Source organism: Desmodus rotundus, chromosome 9 (genome assembly GCF_022682495.2).
Source record: "Desmodus rotundus isolate HL8 chromosome 9, HLdesRot8A.1, whole genome shotgun sequence".
Taxonomy (NCBI): Eukaryota; Metazoa; Chordata; class Mammalia; order Chiroptera; family Phyllostomidae; genus Desmodus; species Desmodus rotundus.
In genome coordinates this window covers 7,319,124-7,335,091 of record NC_071395.1, presented here as the reverse complement: position 1 = coordinate 7,335,091, position 15,968 = coordinate 7,319,124, and the positions used below count along the sequence as shown (strand labels likewise).

The following is a 15,968-nucleotide window of genomic DNA, read 5'->3' as shown; positions in this document are numbered from 1 at the left end:
CAGAAAGTTTATATTATTTTATCCTGTCTTTGAAATCTGATGTGTTTTACACTTATAATACATATTAACTAAGGCCAGTCAGATTTCAAGTGCTCAACAACCACATGTAGCTAATGGCTACCATAATGGACAGAAGAGGGTTAGGGAAAAGAGGTCCCCTTTCAGGGAAGTAGTCCCCGTGAAAAGAGGCTACCAAAGGCCTAGAGAAAGGACTCTAACTCATGAATGCTGGGGGTGCAGCTGACCTCACCTCTCTTCTCCGGCCACATAAAATACAAAGACATGCTTTTTGTTTCCTTATCAGCCAGCAGGGAAACATCTGGGATACAAGCCAATCTCCCTCTACTACTCAAGCAGGGGGAGGAATAAATGGAGAGAGATGATACAGGCAAAGACTGCCAAGCAATAAATGGGCCAGGCCATTCTCCCTTGAAACCCTAACTCCCACAGATTCCCACAAGCCTGAGAAGTGACCCTGGTGGGCAGGTTGTATTGAGATCACTAAAGTAGTGGAAGAAAAAATCTCACCTGTCAGAAGAATGTGTCATGATGATGCCAGCAACTGGAAGTCAAGCACAAAATTTGGCCAGACCTTCAAAGGAATTATGGGAGCATGAAGAGCTCTTCTAAGACTCTTACTGATGTGGCAGGCTGAAGCCACCAGCTGCCACCAGCATTCCCTAGAAAATGAGCCAAACAAAGAGAGGCCTATAACTTCTAAGCAAGTAGGAGTCTGCCCTTTCCCTCTTGCTCTTTTAATCCCCATCAGAGGAGCTAGTGCAGACAGAGAGGGGTGTATAAAGAGCAGACCACCAACCAATCCTCACCCGCTCCTGCAAGTCACTAGAGCCCAGGCCTACCCTAGCCTGGGAAGATGGAAGACTTTGAATCAGGATTTAGTCTTGAAATAAGACTGTCAGAAAACTGAAATTACCTCATGTGTCAGAAGCCGGCCAATGTCACAAAAAGAGGTGACACCCTAGAGGATGTTTTATTTGAGAAAAATAGAGAGCATGACGGGGGGGGAGGGGGATGTGGAAATAAAGTTATTTCATGTTTCTATCCCAGTGAGTGTGACTTCCCAACAAACTACTTAAAAGAAATATTGTGGATGAAATGTTTAATACATAATGTTTGTAAAAAGTTGGAGATGAGGCACGGAGTTTGGAAAAGGATATTTAGGAAATAGACACAGCTACATATGTAAAGCCAGATTGTGCAGGGGCTCAAATACCAGGAAGAAAGAGCATGTGCTTTCCCTTGGAAGGAAGGGGTGAAGAGAGTTTTGGATCAGGAAAGAGGCACGACTGAACTGGATGTTTTAGGAAGATTAAAAACTCAGAGTTACTGTAGAATTTAAATTAGAGTGGGAGATACTATCGACAGCAGAGAGGCCAATTATCCAGCAGTTATAACAAGCAAGAGGGAATGGCGATCACAAAAATGAAAAGAAAGGAAGAGGCACATTTGAGATACGTTTGAAAACCATTTCTGCTAGGCCTGATGGCTGATTAATTGTTGGTAGTACTGTTATGGGAGAAAAGGGAGGTAAAAATGTTGCAGGAGGGGGATAATGAGTAATTGAAGCAAAGAGGAAGGGTACTGAAATGGCAAATTAGGCATGAGCAGAAGTAGAGTTTGAGAGACACACAAAAGCCCGTGCCCATCAACTAGTATTGGAACTAAAGATCTGAAATTCAAGAGATGTCAGCAACAAAGATAAAAATTCTGGAGTCAACAGCTGATAGTGAGAGTTGAAATCATGGCAGTGAATGAGAAGGCCCAGGAGTAGTCTGAAGAAGGGCAGTCCTAGCAGGGGACACCAGGGTCACCAGGGTCAAAGGAGGAGGGAAGGGAAAGAAGAAATTGTCGGCGGCCTCACAGGGGCAAAGACATAAGAGGCTAGGATGGAGGAAGAAGCCATTTGTTGAGCCAATAGGAAGTTATCTGTGGCCTTAGTGAAACCATACAACATTGCAACAATCAAAAGCCAACAGAACAGATTAGGAAGTGGTTGGGACAAGAACACAGGCAGAGGTGATAGAAAACACAGAGCTGGGACAGCCCTGAGATACATTCAAGGGGGGGACTTAAGAAGCTTCTTAGGAAATTGATCAGGGCACTGTTCGAGGGTATGAATTCCACAGCAGAGTGTGTTGGCAATCTAGGCCAGCCAGATATAACCCAGCCAAGAATCTGGACTGTAAAACCTTTGTTACCCTTTCTACGGGAGTGGCTATTCCATCACATAGCCATTAAACTTTATTATTACAAACATACTACATTAAAAGAAAGAGTGTCAGATTATACTGTCATCTGTAGCTATCAGAAATCCGGAAAAAGCAATTTAAATATCTTCCAGAATCACTAATAGATGAAAAAGATGGCTTTCCCTTAAATTAAGTATATTTCAATAAAGTTTCTTTTATTCTTCCTAAATAATTCTTACGTACCCTCACTCTATAGCCAAAATACACACACACACACACACACACACACAAAGTATGCCAAACTTTTAAGAAAATCATTTTTTCCTTTGTGTTAGAACACATTGATAGAAAGAGGTGAATCATGAATTATTTAACCTTTTACATTTTACTTCATTTTAAAATGTGCCAGCTTGAGTATTTACTTCAAAGGCTCATAGATTTTTAACTTTTATTCCAAAAACAACATATTTTGACCAATATTTAAATTTTAAATATTAGAGATTTTAACATATTCATTTTCTTTATAATTTGTGTTAAGACAACAACCTTTTTAGAAGAGTGACAGGGTATAAGTAAAGTCCTGGTACGTTTGTTGTTTTCACTTCTGAAAAACCCAGAGAATAACACGGAGGGGTTTTCCTCATTAGGATGTACTTGTTTCTGTAATAGCCATGAATATCCTTCCAAAATAAATTTGAGGCAGAAGGAAACTGGAAACAGCTCAAAGAAAACAACTTCAATCACAAATCTGAATTCATTTAAAAAATATTTTCCTTCTTACACCAGTTAATGTTATAATTCTATAGGCAACCACCTTATTGTTCCTTTTTAAACAGATATTATGAGGTAGGACAGCTCAAAACGAAAAAAGAAAATAGAGCCAAGCCTAGCTCACCAGTGAATGTGATACTTAAAGCTAAAAGATACCAGTGCGCAAAAATGGGTAATTGCCATCTGTCTCATAAAAAACACAGAGGCTTTCGCAGTGCCAACCAATATGTGCTGTCAAAGAAGTGACTTGAAATATGTTCTGCTAACACCCAAATGGCAATAAGCAATTTGAAGGGAAACGTATACTTGACCAAATTGTCCCCCACAGCTCATAAACACCTCCCTTTGTGCCCTTGGAGTTTATCAGGACTGTGGGAGACATTTATTGACTTTTACTTGATCTCCTATTGCCCAAATACACCAAGGTTAACACAGTTACTCAACACCTTTGATGCAGCCAGGAAAATGTTTGACTGAAAAATACGTGCAATTTAACAAAGCAAGCAGCAACTGCCTGCAGGAAGTTCTACAACCACAATCATTTCAAAATGTCACAGTTAGCCCAGCGCCGTGACAGCCCCGCTCTGTGAGCTCCCCTCCAGACTGTCTGCTAAGAAGAGACAGGTCAGCTTTTAAGTACAGGTTTATTTTCACTCTGGAGTGATGCCGCAAACTTGGATCAAATATTATGTTTAGGAAGTCTTGGAATAAAACATATACTTCTAATTCTTTGTAACAGATACCTAAAAAATTATAAATTTTTTCTAACACTAGAATAACTCATGCCATATTCTCCATTTGACCTAAAAGGAATATATATGAACCCAATTCACATGACTCAGAATACACACTGGAGAATTTGCTTATAGTATTTGGTCTCTACCAGTCTTAGCAAGCAACTCAAGTATAACTCAAGCACATCACCTTCACCATTGCTAATTAAGAAATAACAAAAAAATGAATGGTTAATTAATTACTTTTAAGAAAGCATAGTTCAGAAAGTAGAGGCCACCAAAACAAAACCCCCCCAAAACAAAAACAAAAACAAAAAGCAACAACAACCAACCAACCAATGAGCAAACCTATCTCAGAAGCTAAGAACTTGAAAGCTTTCTTGCCATTGGCTCAATAAATGATCTTGGTTAAATCAACCTAAAGTGCACTTCCAACCAATACCCATGACTGAGGGTGATGTCGTGCTATAGTATTATCACAGCACTGTTGCATGTGCTCTCTTTGTGGCTGCAGACAACCCATTAATGAACAATTCAGCTGGCCAGTAATTAAAGCTGATTTAAATACTGAATGACCCTATGCCAACCAACAAGAAGAGATGGTTTTCTCTATTCATGATAACTTGCTTTCATTCCATATTATAAGCAGGATAACTTGCTACTCAGATCACTTCCATTTGGTTTCATTCCCTGCATTTTGCTGAATAAGTTTTTCTCTTTTCTAAGGTATGAATTCTTTGGGATAATACAAGAGAACTGGTACAATTAATATGCATCATAATCAGTTCTCCTTCCTCCCGTTAAAGCTTACCTCCCATTAAAGCTCCACTTTGCAAAGACCAATCTCTACAATAAATATTATCATTGTATAATGAATAACCTAATCCACTACATGCTAATTCTAGCAAATATTGATACAGATCCCTTTACCAGTTTTAGATGAAAGATGGTTCTGCTAATCCACTTGCTCTATTTGCTGAAGCACTAAATAAAATAAAATACTGAAGTTCATTCCTAATGGAGTTATTTGAAAACTCCTAGGTCATGTACCAGCATACCTCAGTGGGTTGGGTCAGGTTTAAACTGAGCAGAAACAACATATTCTGACATAATGTCAAAAGTTAGCTGGCATAAGGAAGTATTAATTAATGGACTCGTAAATAAAGTGTCACGAGAAAATTTAAATATTTATTCTTAGGTCTACTGAAATATACTGGTGACAGATGTTAAAGAAAGACCTCATTTTATCAACTTTCGGGGGACTTCCTATTAGTCAACATATGACATTTACAGTATGAAATAAAAAACCAAAAACATGGGTTTTTGCAAGTCTTCATCTGTTCACCTAAGTGCTAATATTTAATCCTTTTACATTTATAAAGAGCTGATTTCCCCTAGATATTTTTCTATAGAACTAAAAGGAGTATTATTTAAATTGAGGCAAAATACATTGTGATATGTAATATACTAGAACATAATTTTTTAAATGTACTTCCCACACAAAAATACATCTGAACCTTTCTTGTTTAAGTCTTTCAGGTGGCATTTCTACATAATATATAAAAGAATTCCTCTTTCCTTAGAGCCAGGGATAAGGCAAGTGCATCTCACTAATGGTCTAAGAATTTGTATTGATACCCTCCAACTGGAAGATAAGCAGACTAAGGCGGTGATTAAACAGCCCAGTGAAAAGTCAGAGAAAACTCTGAGAAGCAAAAGCTCCTAACTATCAAGGCAAAGCCATCTCGAAAACACAGGTCAGTAGGAAGAGCCACCAAGAATTAACATCTTCCATGGTACAGCACTAAAACAGAGCAGTTGTCAAAGCCTTAGGACTGGGATGTCTCCCTCACGACGACATATAGGGGCTCTCTCCTACCTAGGTCTGTATTAGCCTCTGCTACACTGTCCCGTTTTCCATCTTCATAATCTGAAATCTTAGAAAAGTACACTGAAAACAATCAATATGAGAGAAAAAAAATAACTTCCACATAAAATGATAAGATGTATCAGTCAATGTTTGTAGCAGTAATGCCGAATAACAAACAACCCCATGATCTCAGAGACTATAAAAGACATTTAGTTTTCTTCCTCATGAGTCTATGAAATAGTTGTGACCTCCCAGACTTCACTGAAAGAGTGTTGGATTAGTTCAAAGATTGCGACTGGATTTAATTCTGCTCCACAGGACTCCTCATTCTGGGGCTAGCAACCACCCAGCACATGTTCCTCTCGTGGCAGGAGGTGGAAGTTTGGGAGCCTAACTCATAATGCCAGCACATTCAAATTTCTGTTGCTGACATCTTTGCTCACATTCCACTGGTCATGAAATATGAAGTCCAAGTCAATGTCACATGGGAAGTACAAAATCAGTAAGGCAGGTAATTATTCTCCTCTCATGAAGCCAGGGAGAGAATGCAAATTTGCTGAAAGATAAACTAATTTGTGTCAGAAGTATATCAAGTATCAAAAAGAATTAGCTTGCACTCTCTCAGAACAACAGCATCTGGATGGAGCTACTTAAAATCATCCTGAGCAAGATGAAAAGAAGTGATGTAAATAATATACAAATATATCCTACAGAAACATAATTTCAGTAGAACACAACTCAGTGAGCACTGGCTGATTTCCTACCAATGTTTTGCACTATAAAAGAAATTCAATTAAGTTTTTAAAAGTAAGAGGAAAAAATGATAGCTCAAAGACAGGATGATATAACAGCAGAATACAAAGCAAGGGACCATGGCAGAGCTAAGAAAATAAATTGAGAAACAAAACATGCAATTTCTTATATAGTAAGCAAATTCTAAATAGCAGGAATCAGAACAGACATGGCTAAAATCAAATAAAATTAATGTTGTATGAAAAGTGTGAGATAATCAAAAGAACATAGACACAGAGACAGCAAGATTGCAACTAGAGCTATGATGATGGATAAGACGGATGAGCAAGGAAAAAACAGCATCCAGGTAATTTGTGTTCCTTAAGTAGAGACTCTAAGCAAACAAAAGAATACAAAAGCATTCATATATGTAATGCAGGAAAATGACAGAAAGTGCAGAAAGACTTAAATCTGCAAACTGAAATATGCTTTATTTGAAAAATCTGATTTACAGCGCCTGAAATAGAAATAAATTAGAGTTAAGTTATAGAAATTCAAGAATAAAGAAATAATTCTTCTTCCACTCAATTAAAAATAAAGTCACCTATAAGGAAGGAAAATGAAGTTAGACCCAGACTTCCTCAATAATATTTAATGCCAGTAAAAACAGAAGTAGTGCTTATGAAATTCCAAGGGAAAGAAAGTGTTATCAAGAAAAGTATATCTAGCTTTGGACCAGTGTGGCTCAGTTGGGTGGGTGTCATCCCACAAAGCCAAAGGTCACTGGCTCCATTATGGGTCAGGGCACATGCCCTAGGTGGTAGGTTTGGTCCCCGGTCCAGATGTGTGAGAGGCAACTGATTGTTGTTTCTCTCCTTCTCTTTCTCCCTACATTCCCTCTTCTTTTCTCTTCTCTTCTCTCTCTCTCTCTCTCTCTCTCTCTCCCTCTCTCTCTCTCTTAAAAAATAAAATATAAAGTATAGGTAGGTTGCCATTTAATTATAAAATGGAGGCACATAGTCTCTATAGTGACAAACTTAGAGAATATAACGTAACACCCATGAGCCCTCCTTAATAAAAATAGAATTAACAATGACCCGCAGCTGACCACGAGATAACTCACAGAGGTCAGGGATGGGAAAGGGAATGGTGGCAAGTGATAAATCTATTTATGTGTAGAACTAAGACCAAAAATGGTCATTATTGTACAGAAAATAACATGAATATTATGAATCTTTTCAAACTAAAAAATAGGAGGAGAGGAGAAGAAATAAACAATGCTGACCGCCTCCTTCTTCATGGTAGTACTCTCTAAATTGGAGCCTCTCGTGAGGAAAAAAACATGAAGATCCTAAATTCTTAACTATTTTCATAACTTTCGTAGCTTAATGGTATTTTTAAATGACTGGTAATCTTCATGGTGAAAACTTCATCTAAAATTAGCTTCTTTTCAAGTTCTTTCTCTGTACTAAATAAAATTTCATGTATTTTATGTAGTAACTGATTTAATACATATCAACTTTAATACCATTGTGCCATTATTATAAAAGTATTTGCCTACACATACAGCTCCCTTGTTCTGTAATTCTCTATGTTCACATCAGCCTTGTCCTCAAAGTGACGTCACTCGTGGTCACAGGACTGCCAGCAGCAGCAGAAGCCAGGGCTTAGTCAGGACTTCTGGTAGGATGTTGCTCATTTTACACCACACAGCTATAGGATGTGCATTCAAAATGCAGCCTGTTTATGCACATCATGTGACAGCAGTCCTTGGTGGGGACGATCCTTTTACTTCCCATTCCTGCAGAGCACAGGCGCGGTGGTCCGTGCTAACTGGCCCACCCTTGAACGGAGCCCTCTGGGCAGAACACTTTGCACTCTTTGGCTTTGAAGTGGGTCCCAAGCCCGTCACTGAACTAAATCCATGTCAAGAAACATGGATTATGGGTCAGGCCTGAGTCCACTTCACTCACTGGGGCTAGGCAGTGGACTTCCCACTGGGCAAGGACTAAAGCAGGTATTTGCAGGTTCATCTCATGGTCCACTACACAGAAGTTTTCAGGCAAGCTTGAGGTTTAGTAACTGAGATGTGTACAGAAAATTAATTATTCTGAGATGTGTGTAGAACATTAATTATTCTGTTGATTGTTTCTTTTCTAAATTGAAGTTCCACTTTGTCACCCAAATATTTGCAAATCCAATGTACTAGCTAGGCAACCGAGCGTATTTTCTGAGATTTATAGGTGCCTATCAGGAACAAATGTACACAAACAACCTAAGAATCAACTAACAAAATAATTTATCGCTGAAGGCATCCTGAACACAGAAGCTCTAAAAATATTGATTCATTGTAAATAATGCCCCAAGAGGACTGTTTTTAAATCTATGTTTTAAAGCATATTTCACAGGTATGGCATTACCTCCAGTGCAAGTATTTTTATGCACAGAAGATATTTTCTAGCATTAACACGAATAGAGGAATGGCAGATCCCATGAATAAATCTGGCTGAAAAACTATTACCACGCAATATGCTGGTCGGCTGTGAAACAAATAGAAACAAGCATACTCTAGATCTAAAAATAAGAATAATCAGCAATGACAGTTTTTCAAGAAGTAGCACACGCACCCGCACAGGATGGAAGGCGAGACTTCTAAACGACAATGATAAATGTTGGAAGCGTGGCAGAGCTAACGGCTGAGCACTACACCGCTCCCTTTGGGAGTCTGAAGTTTTCAGAGTTGGAAAAGACCCACTAGATCACTCTGTCATCCTTCCACTAGGAACAAAGTAACTGAAATGACACTCTCAGTCTTCTTAAGTCTTTGAGAAGATGAGTGGAGAGACTAGATGCAAATAAAAATCTCAAATTATTACTCGTGACTCTAGTTTAAAATAGAACGATAAAGGTGACAAAACCTGGAACGATTAAAACAACTAAGTAAAAAGGCACTATTATCATGTTAAGAATCCCATTTAAAATTTGATGACAAAAGCTGTACACTAGGATTTGATAAATGACTCATCTTGCAAGGACAGAAACGCTTTCCCCAGCTAAACTTAAAAATGGAGACAGCCGCCAAATTGAGGAGGCTGAAAAGAAGATTTTGTATTACGTGTGATGCGCTGAACATATTTCAAGACAGATGGACGGCATTTCTGGGACCTGATGGTCTCCACTTGATACAATAATGCATGATGTCATCACTTTATAGCGGAGTTAGTGTCACCTACAGAGACCAATCAGCTCCCCCAATAGACAAGTCAGTACACACCCACCCGCTGTAGTGTTGTTTCAGTCCCGGATAGGTGCCCTTCAGTGTAATTCTTTCTCCCTGACTTGAAATTTGGGGTAATGGGTAAACCTTGTTTGGTGTAATGGTCTATATTTAATTAATTTCTAAGTCAACATTTGTTTTTCCTTATCATTTGCAAGGAAAGAGAAGTGCCAAAAATGATTTAAAGCAAGGATTCAATTACCTTTTTTATAGTTCCGACTGTTAACCTGGATTTATAAGCTTCCCTGCATCCTCCTCCAAATGTTAAAAGGGGTCACACAGAAACACTTTTCAATTTAAACAGATTGAAAGACAAGCATCCACTTAAAAGTTGGTTAATACTTAGAATGCATTTTTCCATAGAAACAGTATATAATAAGAGTGTGCTTTGCTATGCATTACAAGGCAATGGCTAGCCACTCTTCAAAAAGACATGTTTTGCACTTTTGTTTTTTGATTTTTGCTATAAAAACTACTTTGGCTTTAGTCCACCATAAAACTTTACTGCATGAAAACCTTGTCCCTAAAATGTCCTGGGCACATAATAAACACTCAATAAATATTTGCTGAGTAAATTATCGTACACTGCCAAATCAGTTACCCTGAATCACGGTATCGACTGCCTTACACATGACCCTGCCTTTTAATCAACTCGGTAACAGTCCACTGAACAGAGACGGAGGACAAAGTGCTATGATAAACATACCCCCCAAAATCATGATCTAGTGAGAGAAGACACAAAAATAATGTAGCCTAGCACGTAGCAGGAAATAATTTTGAAATAAAATTATAAATAAGTAAGAATTTAATGCTGAATAGATTAAGCATGAACTTAAGAGTTTACTAATTTCACAACTGTCAATACTGGTTTTATAGGTGTAATTAGATTTAAAATCTGCTTTTAAATCTATCGATCCTAAAACACCATTTTTTTCCTTCAACGAAGGGCCAGAGAAACATCTGGATCTTTAGTATGTCCACAACTGTGGTGATTACAGAAGAATTGGTGCCTTGCTTACTTTAGGAATAAAGTTCGTCTTTAACGGGAAAGAGACTTCAAAAATCAGAGTCCAAGGACCAGCGCTCCAGCTACTTTAAGAGCTGCAGCTGAGAAGCACTTCAGTGTGCGCTGCGCCAGCTGCATCGGGGCGGCTTGCTTGCACCGCAGTCCAGGCGAAACGCAGAGCGCACTCAGAGCAGTGGCTGAAGAAACTCTAAAAGGGAATCTATTAACAAAGGCGTGGACAACATAACGGAGACCTTGTTGGGAGATCTGGACAGCTACGTGCAAAAAAATGAAACTCGATCACCAACTTACGCCATACACGAAAATAAACTCAAGATGGATAAAAGACTTAAATATAAGCCGTAACACCATAAAAGTCCTTGAGGAAAACATTGGCAGGAAAATCTCAGACATTCCACGCAGCAACATCCTCACAGACACATCCCCTAAAGCAAGGGACATAAAGGAAAGAATAAACAAATGGGACCTCATCAAAATAAAAAGCTTCTGCATGGCTAAAGAAAACAGCACCAAATTACAAAGAGAACCAACAATATGGGAAAACATATTTGCCAATGATACCTCAGACAAGGGCCTGATCTCCAAAATATATAAAGAACTCACACGACTCCACTCCAGGAAGACAAACAACCCAATTAAAAAATGGGCAAAGGACTTGAACAGACACTTCTCCAAGGAAGACATACAGAAGGCCCAGAGACATATGAAAAGATGCTCAGCATCACTAGCCATCAGAGAGATGCAAATTAAAACCACAATGAGGTATCATCTCACACCAGTCAGAATGGCCAACATAAACAAATCCACAAACAAATGTTGGAGAGGATGCGGAGAAAAGGGAACCCTCGTGCACTGTTGGTGGGAATGCAGACTGGTGAGGCCACTGTGGAAAACAGTATGGAATTTCCTCAGAAAACTAAAAATGGAACTGCCCTTTGACCCAGTAATTCCGCTGCTGGGATTATACCCTAAGAACACTGAAACACCAATCCAAAAGAATCTGTGCACCTCAATGTTCATAGCAGCACAATTTACAATAGCCAAGTACTGGAAGCAACCGAAGTGCCCATCAGCAAACGAGTGGATCCAAAAACTATGGTATATTTACACAATGGAATTCTACGCAGCAGAGAGAAAGAAGGAGCTTATACCCTTTGCAACAGCATGGATGAAACTGGAGAGCATTATGCTAAGTGAAATAAGCCAGGAAGTGAGGGACAAATACCATATGATCTCACCTTTAACTGGAACATAAGCAATAGAAGGAAAAAGCAAACAAAATATAACCAGAGACATTGAAGTTAAGAACAATGTAACAATAGCAAGGGCGGGGGTGGGGGGTGGGGGCGGGGACAGTGGGTAGAGGGGATTACAGGAACTACTATAAAGGACACATGAACAAATCCAAGGGGGAGGGTGGAGAGGGGGGAGGGAAGTGGGTTCACCTGGGGTGGGGTGAAGGGATGGGGGGAAAAGGCATACAACTGTAATTAAATAACAATAAATAAATTAAAAAAAATTAAAAAAAAATAAAAAAAAAAAAGAGATAGTTAAAATCCTGTACTAGCAATAGTTACTTTCTCTAGGCTTTAAGGGATAAAGGGAGCGAGCAGTCTCCAGAAGCCTGTGAGACTTGTAGCTCCAGGAAAGAGTCTTTTAAAAGGAGTTTGGCTTTGTAGGCACAAACCAGCAGGGAAATAAATATTCTGAACTTTCTGCCAGCCCTCTGATCACCCCAAGTCTACACAGGTCAGACTCAGGACACAGACTAAGCTGAAAATGAAGAGAGAATTGAGGGGCAAAGGAAGACAAGCCAGGACTCGACTGGTAGAGAAGAGGAAGAAGTTTGGGACTAGACAGAAGCAGGGAAAAGAAAGTCCCTGAGTCGTGGGGTTGGCAGCCAACGCCACAGCTAGGCAGTGAGTGTGTACCTGGTCTCAAAGCTTCTGGCAGCCCTGAGTTTCCTCCCGGCGGCTCGGACGTTCAGTCGAACAGGTCCAGTGAAGTGGGGGGCCGGTGTAACAGCTGGGACCTGAGATTCTATTTAACTGCCTCACGTGATGAAAGCACCTGGGCAGAAAGCAAATCTCACCTGTGCACCACTCCGGGGGCGGACAGAAATGATGCTCTACACCACAGGTGGCAAACGCAAGGCCTGCAGGCCAAGTCCAGCCCTCCACCTTGTTTTATTCAGTCCAGCACCTTGTTTCTACCCAGCAGCAGCACTGAGCTCCTTACCCCTAGTTAAGGAGTATTTACATTTATACAGTCCTAAAAGTACATTCGGCCCTTTGAAGGCAACCGCGAGGCTGGTGTGGCCCCCAGTGAAAATGAGTTTGACACCCCTGCACAGGCCTGGGGGGCAGGGGTCCAGGCTGACAGCAAACAACTGCTGACAAGTGGGAGGAGCTGCCAAGGGAAAGGGTGCTGGGAAAACTTTATGAAAGGGGGATTTTCAGAAAGTAGGAATTCAGCAAGCGCAAGGACTCCCAGGCTCACCCAAAGCACGTGGTTATTGGAGGTACTACAGGTGAATGGAAATGGCTGAAACACAACCCGCCGGAACCAAAACAGCTGTTGGTGCTACTGAGAAAGCAGCTTACAGATGGGCGTGCCACACCTTTGCTGGTCAGGGTTGGAGGAACGAGATGCTGGAAGAGAGGGAATTCTGACAGTAATGGTTTTATCCTGCCAGATTCGAATTTTTTTCTAAAGTATTATGTGAATACTTTTTTTAAAAGATTTTATTTATTTCCAGAGAGGGGACGGGAGGGAGAAAGAGAGGGAGAGAAACATCATTGTGTGGTTGTCTTTTGAGTGCCCCCAACTGGGGACCTGGCCCAGAACCCAGGCGTGCACCCTCACTGGGAATTGAACCAGCAACCCCTTGGTTTGCAGGCCAGTGCTCAATCCACTGAGCCACACCAGCCAGGGTGAATACTTTCTTATGGTAATAAAAAATGCAGAACTCTGTAGACTAAAAGTGAAATCCCCCTTTGTCACCATTTCTAATAGTGACACACACACACACACATAACCATTTTGTAGTTTGGTGTATTTCATATAGTGAATGTATAATTTTAACATAGTTAACACTGTCGCTGTTATTTTAATAACTGCTTTTTTCACTCAGATAACATACTGCAGAACTTTTAACAGCAACACAAAAAGTCTTCTGTCTGGACTATATATAGCAAATGGTAATTTTTCCAGAAACACTTGCTTTTTGCATTTTGACATTGTTTATTTAAAGAAATTTAAAACTTTTCGAGACAGCTTTTTCAGTAATTTTCTTGATAATTTAATTAGGGAATTCTTCCTCTCCCCAACTTTGTAAAAATATTATCCTGTAAATTTTTTACTTTAAAAATGCTGTGCACTTAAGTATTTAATCTGCATAACATTTTTAATGTGTGGTGCGAAGTAGGAGATACAACTTGTATCAAGTGCATTTTGCATCACTGTTCCTCACTTAAATGGTCGCAGTTATTTATCATTAAATTCGCACATATACATGGATCTGCTTCTCAGCTCAATTTGGCTTCATTAATCAATGGGCCTCTTCTTGAGTCAGTGTTGCTATCATTTAATAACTGTGTCTTCATAGCTTACTTTTGCATGACATCCAGCATTACTGTTAGAGTTCTGCAACTCATAAATGAGTTGAGAAGATTTTCATATGTCTCTGTGTTCTGCTTCATTTCGGTAAGTGTACCTGATCAACAAAGAATACACCAAGCCCTCCTTATTTGTGTTTGTAGCTTTACTTAGTTGCTGGCTACAGCTTGCCCTGGCTTTCAGGTATATTTGAGGTCTTTTCCTTGATGAACTCTAGCAGTTCACAGCTGGCTTATCATGCACCTTAACCCTAGTGAGAGGCTGGTGCCCAGAAGGAGATGGGGAGGCAGATCCTGAGAAAGGCAAATGTGGACTTGCTGGGAATACCAAGATTGCAGAGGAGACGACATGGCAGCAGGAAGCCTTAGAAGGTGTAAAGGAATTTGGCAATTCCAAAAAATATTTTGAGAGCAGCATCCCAGATGTCCCCATCTCAGAGTCAGGGACTCATCTTTCCCAAATAGGGCCTGACCTTGACATAGCTGACCATACTTGATTGGGCATTTAACTTTTTTGGAGCTCAGATACTCTGCCAGTTAAGTTCTTGTCCTAGTTACACTCTTCCCTGCTCTCCTGATGGAGCAAACACCCCCTTTAAAAGCTACCAAGGAAACACTTTGGCTTTACACATGGTTTTCAGTTGCAGTTGATCAGTCTCAGCCTGTCTGCCATTCTTCTCTTCCACACTTCACCTGCAGCGACACCACCTTGAAATCACTCATTACGTGAAATCACTAAGTCAATCTACAAGGGCTGAAAAGGAGGCCTTGGCTTATTGTTTGTTGATTAGCATCACTTATTAAAATGAAGGAGAAAACATTAATAATTCAGACAACATGTAACAGTGTCCATTACCTTGTGCCTGGTACAAAAAATTGAGGAAACAATTCTTCTAGGAATTGAAAAAAAAAACTGTCATCTGTTACAGCAAAGAAATCACTCATGTTGACAAACAAGTCAAGTTCTGACATGTTTTGTTTCACTTTCATCTTTCTTGTTGTTGTAAACAAATTATCAATCAGCATTCATGACTCATGTCAGAAGTATACTCATTCATCAACTGCAAGCAAGTATTGGCTATGGACATAAGGGTTTGGCAAAAATCAACAGAAGCATCCTACGAGAATCAATTCTCTATACGGAATTTATAATAAAACATATTGTATATTTTATTATTATCTGCAAATTATATGCTAGACATCCTTTGCATCAGTAATGTTTATAACTTATGTATGTATATTCACACATACTGTTTGTAGAGAGCCAGTTGTCAGACACTGACCAGCTCACCCTGCTGCCACCGCATCCTCAACAGCCCTCCTTGTCCTCTACCTCCGTCTTAGGATGCTCTGCCCCTGAGAACACCCTTTGAAGTACCAAACAACAGGACAATTGAAATACCGGTGTCAACACTTAAGTTCTTCTAATGACAACAGTGTAAACCTCAGTAGTGCTATTTGTCCTTCCTTATCATCTGCAAAGCATGCTGCTGGAGTCTTCTGAAGTCAGCTGTATCAAATAGTGAAGATAAACATTTTCATTTAATGGTCTTGCCTCTCTTGCTCTCTACTGTTGCCAAAAACTCCAGTGCTCTTCATGTGGAGTTCCACGCTAGCAAAGCAATTATCATCAGTAAGAAATATTGAAGGTGACATGCTTTATTTCATTTAGGAAGCAAACTCACGCAAAGAATCTATTCTTTAACTATCTTGGAATTCAGAAGTGAGAT

General features: G+C 39.7%; 1 long non-coding RNA gene across 1 annotated transcript in view; it reads right to left on the bottom strand.

Moving 5' to 3' along the window:
• Positions 1–12,628, bottom strand: part of LOC123480614 (uncharacterized) — a 178,149-nt gene extending 165,521 nt beyond the window's left edge. The window contains exon 1 of the long non-coding RNA XR_006656698.3: positions 12,553–12,628. This is a non-coding gene — a long non-coding RNA (uncharacterized lncRNA). The remainder of the gene's footprint in view (positions 1–12,552) is intronic.
• Between the last annotated feature and the right edge of the window lie 3,340 nt (positions 12,629–15,968).